This window comes from Eurypyga helias, unplaced genomic scaffold, assembly GCF_000690775.1.
Source record: "Eurypyga helias isolate BGI_N326 unplaced genomic scaffold, ASM69077v1 scaffold5202, whole genome shotgun sequence".
NCBI classification, from domain to species: Eukaryota; Metazoa; Chordata; class Aves; order Eurypygiformes; family Eurypygidae; genus Eurypyga; species Eurypyga helias.
The window spans coordinates 48,681-58,958 of NW_010237770.1; the positions used below are offsets into that span (position 1 = coordinate 48,681).

Consider the following 10,278-nt stretch of genomic DNA (forward strand, 5'->3'; position numbering starts at 1 on the left):
AAGAAAACAAAGCCTTTTTTCCTAATTGAAGGTAGCTACGTTTTGAGGATGGAAATGATCACTGAATTTCTCTTTGGATGAGGTCATTTGAAGAAACAGATTTGGATTCTTGTCAGATGGAGGATATAGCTTCATAGCTAGAGTTTTGTATTAAACTATATTTCATGGTTTTCTACTGCAGTTTAAGCTCTGACAGATTTTTTTCATTATAAATCAGTGTATTATAAACAGTGAAGTTTTTCTTTATCTCTTTGTTGATGGTTAACAAGTCCTAAAATTGAGTCCATTCGCTTTATCTTAATTAGAATGTTCATTGTGATTACTTCCAGATGATGAAAATACATGATTAAGTCTTAGATGGCTGACTTGTATGAGAGAATCCAGTTAATATGCAGAAGTTCAGTCAGTACGCGTGCACAGTGGTCACTGAGATGGCTTTTGATGCTCTCTTGAGTAGGACCCCAGTGAACTGGAAGGAAGCTTCTCTCAGTCCTGCAGGCAGGAGAGCAGGGAGATGGGGTGTAGCGCTGTCCTTTTGAAGGTATGTTAATGACAGTGTCAGTTTACCCATGGCCCTGGCTTAGGTAACCGTGTTACAACACATGCACACACCCCAGTTACATCAACTAAGCCGGCTTTAGGGAGGGCTCAGTGTCATGATGAGTGAGAAATCCCACAGGAGTCGTCTTTTAAGTGTAGTAGAGTGTAGGCAAACATTACTGTCGCTGCAGAGGAGCATCACCGTGGACACATGGTACCAAGCTCTTGATCTGGTGGTACAGACTTCCTCAGAGACAGTAGCAGCTACTTTGGTGGGTTAGTACCAGAAGAAGTGTACAGCGTTGCTTACAAGATCATTTTATCTCAATAAAACTTTTCTCCTCACCTTAAATAACTAGCTGCTGACTTAAATATATGATGTGAAAGTAGTAATTGCATTTTGAGGATGAGTGTGCCATGTAATGCATCTAAAACCATGCCTCTTCATCTTGGATTGTCTCCATTTGAATATCAAAAGTAGTACATAGCCATGGGTTTTGGAAATATGATTAGCTGCATGTGGAGATCAGTGGTAAAGTAAGATTGCTGAAGATTAGTGTTTGTGAGAAAGAAGCAAAGCGCAACGCAGAGTTTAGGTAAGCTGAAAACGCAGCACGCGCAGCATGCGCAGGAGGTTACACTTGTGAGTGTATTCAGCGTAAAGTTCTGATTAACGCCCTGAACTGAGGCAATTCGTTGAAAAGGAAAAAGTTGAAAAGGAAAAAGACACATCCAAAATGAAAAAGAAAGTGGAAGTGTTGCCCGAGGAGTTTATATGTTTTTTTTCCTCTGCAATAACAAGTAGAGGTGAAGTGATAAGTTAGGTAAACAAGAACAACAACAACAAAACCAAAGGGCAGTAATTGGCCAAAAGAAACACACGACTGCTGGTAATAACAGGATATCTCTGACCAGGACACAAGCTAATTTATACAAATACAATACATCCTGCCAATCTGCCCTCTGCTCCTGTCACTTAAACCTCTCTTGGTGTGAATTTCCCATGTTTGATAAATAAGTCCACATTTCCTTACTAAGGTTTTTCTGTTTTGTAGAGAGAGAGGCAGAGCCCAGCCAGCAAATGGATTTCAGCAGCACGCTTCTGATGTGTCATATTTTGACTTAATTTGATGTCACGTTTAAAATGCTAATGAGCTGTGCTTTGAATCTGGGCATCAGAGAGAAACTTTAAAACAGAAAAGCGGTGGATTTGCCGTATAAAAGCACACATCATGAATTGTGATGCAGTTGCCCTTTGTGCCTGTGTGTTTACTTGATTGAAGCATCTTGACTGTGGCGCTTTCTCCTTGAAGCCTGATTTGAATGGAGCATACAGCTGGATTGCCCCAGGGCCTTGTAACAATTTATAGTCTGGATGGAAAGGCAGAAGTGCATAAAAAGACAGTTGTGAAATGCCGCTTGTGCCCCGTAATAGGAAATCTGTGTATGATGACCTTGTCCGTATGGGCCTGTGGGATCGCTTTGCTGTGATCCAAAGGATTAGAGGATGGGAAGTGTTGCATCTTACGTGGAATAAAGAGGAAAAATGAGCAGGAACCTGTTTTCCTAAATGATGCAGTATCTGCTTCCTCTCCTTTTGCATTCTTCCTGCACGCCGCTTTGCGTTTCAGCAAACGTGTTAAAATTGCGTCTGTTCTTCCCTGCCCTTTTACAGGAGCTAGTGTGTTTGAATGCAGACATCTGGGTGAGGTTTCTGTAGCCACAAGCATTTATGTATTTAAAAGCCTGGTTCTGTTTGTAGATGAATTGACATTCTGTTCCCGAACTGCAGCTGAATTAATTTGTGGCTAATTTTTCCTGGCCAGTTACGAGGCAGTGTGACCTTTCCTTTTTGGTGCGGAAAAAAATTCTGAATAATACAGATTCTTGCTTCTCCAGATTCATCTCCCCTTCTGCAGCCAAAAAAAGGCTGAAAGATTCTCTTTCTGCTCCAAACCTTTGCTAGGACTGCTGTCCCATGGTTGCTCAAGCCTGCCTGCAGCACGGCCACGTTTCCCGTTAAGGCGCTGAGCAGACTTGCTAATAAGAGAGAGACAGATGAGACGTTTGAAGGAGTGCTGAATTATTTAAAATAAAAAATTTAGTCTGCAAATGAGATCTGCTTTTATGTTTAATGTGAAGCAGATTGAAATGGTGCTGTGATTACAGTAGGGCATGCGTGGGGCGGGAGATTAGTATGAAGATGCGGGTAGAGGGGGCTTTGAAGGAAGTAGCGAGGGATGATGAAGAATCAGAGGTGACAGTTTAAGGATTGCATGGCAGGAGCTGCACAGTGATTAAATTCGTGGAGGTTGTCATTGAGCCGTAAGGCTGGAGATAACATTCTCTCCCTCTGCTGAAAACAAGAATCAATACAAACTCCTTGACAGGGGCTAAATTATTAAATAGAGCCTTTCTTACAATGTTTCATTATCTGGGATTTACCTCAGCTGGTGATTTGTCAGCAGTGCAGGGAGATTTGCTGGGCAGTTTGTATTAAAATCATTCCAGATGCACACGAATCCATTTTGATAATTCCTTTCCTTTTTACAGTGCTTCTCCAGAGGTGGGTTTTTTGTTTACTTTTGCCTATGTCACACACGTAGCAAAAAAATGCTCTTTGTGGTAATAGGCTGTCCTTCCAGAGCTGAGTTGGTTTGCTTGCCTTCAGCCTGTTAAATTAGCAAGGTGTTTGAAATTCCTCTCCGATGAGAGTTCGGAAGCGAAGAGGAATGAGGCTGCTCTGTGGATTTATGGGTATTGGAGTTTGAACTCGCTCGAAAAACAGAGCAACATTCTGTTTGTTTTGCTGTGTGTCTTCTGGAGGCAGGAGCAGAACCCATCCATGCTGAGGCAGCTAAACCAGCATATCTTGCATTCCCGGAGTGCACAGGGCTGTGTCAGCACACATTCAGACCTGGTTGATGCTGGCAGAGATGTGTAGTTTCATCAGTGGCATTATTTTGTCAAGAGTGTTTAGCATTTTTGTGGGGCTGGTTGTGTTTTCTGAGTAGCTTTGATCATGTAACGCACCAATTGCAACTAAATTAATTTGTACAGAGCTACGATGTTATGTCACAATTACATCATTCCCTTTTGGAAAGGGAGAGAACATGGATATTTGGGGGTTTGAAACAGATGGCAGCATTGTTAAGAAGAAGGATTAAACAGCTGGAAGTTAAGACTATGTGTATGTATTTTAGGGCTCAACTCCAGCTCTTCTTCCATTCCCCTCCATATGGCCTCGATCTTTACAATTGAAATCCAGACTGTACAACTTACGGGCCGTATCTGAAAACAAAACAAAACAAAAAAACCCCAAAACCATCACCGAATAATCCACAGGGGTGTTTTTTGTGCATGGGTTGTTTTTTTTAACGCGATTACCCTGTTTGGTTTTGCCCCACAAGGCATTCGGGAGGCTGGCAGTTGGAATTTTCACTGCTGGCTTCTCGCCACGTGAAAAATGAAAGCCTGTCTGGAGGCTCTTGAAGATTCACCCCCAACAAAGGCTCTGGGAGCTCTTTCACTGCTCCAGTGAGTAGCTGCTGGAGCCCTCCCTGTAAGCAGGAGAGCGGCTTGAAGGTCCTGCGCCCGCTGCCGGTGGCGAGAGGCTCGTCTGTGCGTGCGCCGCGTGATGTGCGCGCTCCAAGGAGAGAACGTGGCGGGCAGTGCCTTCCGGTGAGCTGAGGATGCTTGTCAGCTTGTCTTACATCACGGAGTTGCTCCCATTCGTTGTGAAGCTGGTTTTTGTTGAGAGCCAACTTCTGTATGAAACAGAAAAGGGAATTCGAAGAATTGCAGGGGTGGGGATGAAAATAGGACTGGATGTGAAATCCCATGCTCGTTCAGCAAAATTGCCGTTGCGTTATTTTTTCCTAATTTTCTAAAAAGGAAAGCAGGAAGGACAACTGCATGAACAACACCCCCCACCCCATCTGACTGTGGGTCAAGGATGAAGACAGATACGGAGCAAACGGGGAATTTAAGACCAGTCGTGGTTGTGGAGTACAATCGGGATTGCTTTTTCCATGCTGTGTTATCGAGAAGGACGCGTGTGGTAATAATCTGTACATGAAAACGTGTTTAATAACCATGGCATGGTTGTAGATACACATTTAAAGCAACGTGTGTGCTCGAGTGATCTCTCCTTTAACGCACAGTATTCCTTAACGCCCCTCTGTAGGTTTGACTTGCCTGTGTTTTTAGCTTTGTTGGGCCCTTTGTCATGGTAGTGTCGTCTGCAGCACCTTGTGCCCTTTTTTTTACTGTTTACTATCTTGTTTTCCTCCTCCTCACCCAAAGTAAACCTGTTTCCTACACCGGATGCTGAGATAACAGGCTGCTAAATAAGTCAGTAAGTGTCAACTTGCAATTATGGAGAATAAAGATTGTTATTTCTAGGTTTTATAAAAAAAAGTATTAAACGGTACATTAGCTGCCTTACATGTAGTGAGAGACAATGGAGTTAGAATAAATTCAGCCATGTCCTCTAGTGCTGAACAGTGAGGGCATCTGTCATGTTTAATAACGCTTCTGACCTTTAGGATTATTGAAGTTGAAATTTTCTCTCTGGTCATGTGGGGGTACTTGAGCACTCGGGTTTCTTGTGTCTGTGCTAAGTCTCCACAGATACATTGTTATGCTTCGTAAGCTGGTGAAGATAATTCATTAAAGAAACTTGTTTTCCCGCTTTCAAACCGGTTTTCCTTAAGGAATGTGAAATGTCACCATGGTCGCTAAAGTTTAGTGTCCCCCATCCCTCACTGTTTGCTTGCTTGCCTTTTCCCGGGAAAGGGCAACCTCACTGATGTGTTTCGTACTGCTCTTCAAGGTGTAGTCATAAAGCTCTTGTGAAAATAGGATGCTCAGCGTAGCATGCGGAGGTGTAGGCCGTAACAAACATCCCCCCGCCTGCTACCCAAAATCTCTCTGCATGCCATGGCTTTGGCGGTGCTGTCGTAGCTGTGAGACCCGTCGTAATAGGTACCGCGTAGGAACGCTGAAGGGCAGCTCAGCATCCTGCTGAGCTTCTAAGTCAGACAGGGATGCTTAAAGATACAACACAGGCAGAAAAGAATAACGCGTAATACATAAAATAGACCTGTCATTTTTCCAGATACATTGGAGAAAGTGCAGTTGAGCTGTAGTGGAGTTCAGTGATGGAAAACATGGCTGAGGATGCCTCACTGAAGTTGTCTGCAGTGCTCTAGAGTGAGAGTGTGGTCGAAGGTGGGAGGTGGCAAGCGTCTGCAGTGCTGGCCGTGTCCGTAGAGAAGGCTCTTCACCTCAATCTGTGTAGAGATGAGCGTAATCAGAAATTTCTGGTCCTCCTTCTTTGCCCCAAACTGAGTTGGTCGGACTCTGTCTTCCTGTTTCGCTCGCTTCCTTAAGATTTCAGGACCTGGGGACATTTAAGGTTATTGGTACACATGTCCAGAGAAGCTGTGGATGCCCCATCCCTGGAAGTGTCCAAGGCCAGGCTGGATGAGGCTTGGAGCAACCTGGTCTAGTGGAAGGTGTCCCTGCCCATGGCAGGGGGGGGGGACTGGGTGGTCTTCAAGGTCCCTTCCAACCCAAACTGTTTGGATTCTGTGCGTGTTCATCTTTGGTTATGGATAGGTTCCCTTGCGAGTGTTCCTTGCCGTTTTGTTTTGCCGCAGCTTGAGCGGGTAGCGATTGTCTCTATCTGTGAAGATCAGCCGTTGTTCCTCTTCATAGTGGCATAGGCAACTGGTACATGTTCTGAAATGTCAGTTTTCTTGATGATCATTGCTGATCTCCGTGTACTAGCCCTAGTCCTGCTGTGTGATTGTTGTGTTCTGGTAGGCAAGTGATTATCCGGTCTGTCTTCGGTAAATTTGAGGTTAGTACACCATGCGGTGTCAGAAGGTGTTGATTTTGTACAGGTTAAAAAATACTAGTGAAGAGGTCAGTTCTACCAGGCTGCTGGTGAGAGGTACAGAATTGCTGGCATGTGGAAGGGAAAATGAATCGATGCTCTTGGAATACATGGGATGCGGTCTTTGTTGGAGAGGCAGGAAAGGCAAAACATCTCCCCTTTTTATGACTGATTGTGCCACTTAGGAGGATGCTCCAAGTCAGCTCCACTTTGTGACTGTCTAATAGAGCGTCAGATCTTTTTTTACCTTCTCTACAGCAGGCAGGCGGGAGGGCTGTGTGCCGAGGGCCTGCTTAGAGAGCATGAGTGGGGCCTGGGGGCTGGCTAGCTGCCTGTCTGCAGGAGCCAGAGGCTCCCGGTTTCAGGAAATGAGATAACCCGTTCTTTTCCCTGCTCGGGACTTGGAGCAAGTAAAAAGTGATGGATGTGCATTTTTGACTCGGTAGTCACTGCACACTAATCCATGGAGAATTCAAACTTGTAATTTTGATTAAAGTGATTGATTTTAAATCAGCCTGAGTTCATTTTGGGCCATTAGAGGGTATTTAAAGGAAAATAACTCTTTAATTAAATTAGTAGTGCATAAGTATCCTGCTCTGCTTTCTAAGCAGAATGCCTGTGTGTTTTTCAATGTCTCCTTTCACTGTCTTGTTTCTTGGCACATTTTAAGGTTAAAAGCAATGCAAATATTAAGACACTTGTGCTAAGCAAATCCCAAATTGTGTTTGAATTCCTTTTCCTTTAGGAAAATAAACAAGCTGTGTTGTTCTGCAAGGCTCTTCTTGTTCCCTCCACCTGTATATAGCTCATATTGTGTAAAACAACAAACTTTCCCTTTTATTTGTAAAACAGTTCTTAAAATAGCAAAATACCAGTTGTAATTAGGTATCCTGGGTTAAAAGAAGTCTAACTATAGGTAGCAAAATTGGAAGCATGGTTCTTTTCTTTCTATATATGTTCTTTTTACTAATGTGCTGTTCATGTATGAAACAACTGTAGAGATGTGTGGAAGAGGCCCCCTCAACTCAGCCTAATGTCATGGAGCATTTTGGAAGTTCTTGGAGTTCTAACTCAAAATATGACAGTTGTAGTTGCGCTATAAAGCCCCGGGTAGAGGTGGTATCCTAGGATGCACAGAGGATCTTTGCTGGGACGAGTGCTGGAATTGGCCCACACAACTAATGCAGCAGAGCCTAGTCTAGGACATTGTTAATAAGATTTGATGAGCTGTGAAGAAGGTTGCTCCATTTACCAATTCCTCTCCTTTTAGATTGGACATGTCACTGGATTTCCGTGAAGTGGATTCATTACTAGTCACAGTCAGCGTGAGGGTTTTGGCAGGTCAAATAATCAATTTAGCTCCTTACATGACTGAATTTTAGAGGTGTTGTTGCTGGCCATGTCTCATATTGAAGACTGGGGGGAAAAACGATTCATCCCTTCTCCTGTTTGTTTGTAGTTGGAGAATTCCAGTGGATGCGTGATTCAAAGGGGCTTTTTCCAAATAGCCTACCACCACCAGAGTGCTGTTCCGAGTGCCGTATCCTGGTTTTATTGGGAAAGCTAACTAATGCTTTACTGTGAATGAACGTCCTAGGAAGTCTGTGTCCCGTGTTTATGACTCGGTGTAATACGCATCTTCGTGCAATGTGTGAAGTACCTAAGAATTCCTAGAGTAGCTGCAATATAAATTACGTGTGACTTCACCCACACAATACATCTTTCATATATGGGAAGGGCTCCTCGTTAGAGGTAAGAGCAATAAATGTGGCAAATGAATGTTTGTTGTAGATAGAAAAAGAAAACGGGAGGGAACAGTTAAGATGGGATTTGCACGTGACCTTGCAGAAAGGAAAGGAGATGGAACACTAATGCTGGGAATATTCCTTTGGAGAAAGGATTCGCAGCTGTTTTCACCTTACCGGCTCCAAACATGGCTGGAATATTTGATTTATAAAAGGAATCAAGTAATTAAGATAAAAGAATATACATGATTCACTACTGTGAAATAGAAAGACATAATTTATGCTCTGTATGTGCTGTAGTTATGATTAGTGACCTGAGGCTGTTGAACTTCCTCTTTACGGATTGCGAAAATGCTGTGACAGTTTTCAAGGGAATTGCTCTCTTTTGAGTTTAAAGAGATGAAAATGGGGCTGCTAACAAGGACCAGCTTCAGCGTGCGCTTTCATGCTCTTCATGTTCAAAAAAGAAAAAGGCAATTGGGTGCTTTGATATGTCTGAACCGTAGGACCCAGCGCGGCAGAAGGTGGGTAATGCAGAGTGTCACACAACGCGTGCAGCCTGTGTCGAGAAATCTGCGGAAAGGTATCCCCTTGGATGCTTTTCAGCGTGTCTGTTACGGAGAAGGTTGAGAAATCTGTTCTCAAAAAGGGAAGCTGCTGTTTGGTGTTAGTTTTCTGATTCTGGTGTGTTTTGCATAAATCTATTACAAAATGGTTTCTAAACCTGGAAATTCTTTCTCCCTGTGCTGTGCTCATAACCAGAGATGATTATCGCCGGTTTGGACCGTGACGGAGTGCTTCCTCCTTTATGGAAGCAGATTTGTAAGGAAATCCCTGAGGACTGCATACTGATTTCTGATGCTGTTTCCATGTGCTTTTCTGAGCCCCCTGAACATTCTTTCACTATAAGCTAGCTGAGTTTTTGAAGTAATTTGGGCCTTTAAACTAGAAACTTTGCACTAGGAAGTGCAAAATTCCATGACCTTGCGTTGAAATATCATCATAAATCTTTTATCTGGGAACTGCAGCTGTCACGATGCTCTCTGCAGTCTTCCAGGAGAACTTGCTACTGGGTGTAATTCTGTGTGATGCATAGTCATAGAATGGTTTGCGTTGGAAGGGACCTTAAACATCATCCAGTCCCACCCCCTGCCATGGGCAGGGACACCTTCCACTAGACCAGGTTGCTCCAAGCCTCATCCAGCCTGGACTTGGACACTCCCAGGGATGGGGCATCCACAGCTTCTCTGGGCAACCTGTCCCAGTGCCTCCCCACCCTCTGCGGGAAGAACAACTTCTTGAATCTTGGCTTCCGATTAGGAAGGGCATGTCCTTTGGACGTGCTCCGTTCCCCATGTGTTGAGTGCTCTTGATCAGGAAGCAGGTGATAGAATAGCTTTAGTTGCTGTTTAATATTTGCCTTTTGATGCAGAATGTGGTGAAGTGATTAAACCAAGGGTGCTCTTTGTCTGTAAAGACATTGGGCCAGGAAAATAAACAGCTGGGAGGGTATGGGGAGCGTGTCTGCCTTTGAAATACACTAACTGCATAGTAAATATTTAAATCTGAGCTAATATCGCATTATATTAAAGATTCATTTACTACTGTGCTCATTGGAAAGCACTTGTAGGACAAATGCTATAGTTTACGCTAGTTCAAGTGTTGGAAAATGAATTTGTCAGTGGTGTTTGTGCCAGTGCACATTTTCTTTCACTTTCCTAAAGTAATAAATACTCAGGTAGCTCTGTGCCTTTTAGAGTCAGGCTCCCAGTGAGCTAGGACTTCCATCCTCTGCCCTTTTCATCTCTTTTTACCTTTTTTCCCTCCAGTTCCAAGTGATACAGGAGGTCCCTTCCAGCCTGACAGCATTCTGGCAACAGCGGAAGCGTTGGAGCACATGGTGTGTGCCCGATGCGGGGCTCTGCAGTCCAGTCCATCAGCCTGTGCCAAGCCGAGGTCGGAGGTGCTACGGCCAGAGCTGAAGGCAATTGCATGAGCTTCTCAAAAACCTGCTTCCATGTTGATTTAAGTGAGCTGCTCCCCCTAACGTACACGTCAGAGAGAGGGAGAGGGTCTGGTTTTATTCTGTAA

The 10,278-nt window shown here is 43.9% G+C and overlaps 1 pseudogene; it reads left to right on the forward strand.

Moving 5' to 3' along the window:
- LOC104506583 overlaps window positions 1-10,183 on the forward strand; it is a 37,323-nt pseudogene extending 27,140 nt beyond the window's left edge.
- The last annotated feature ends 95 nt before the right edge of the window (window positions 10,184-10,278 follow it).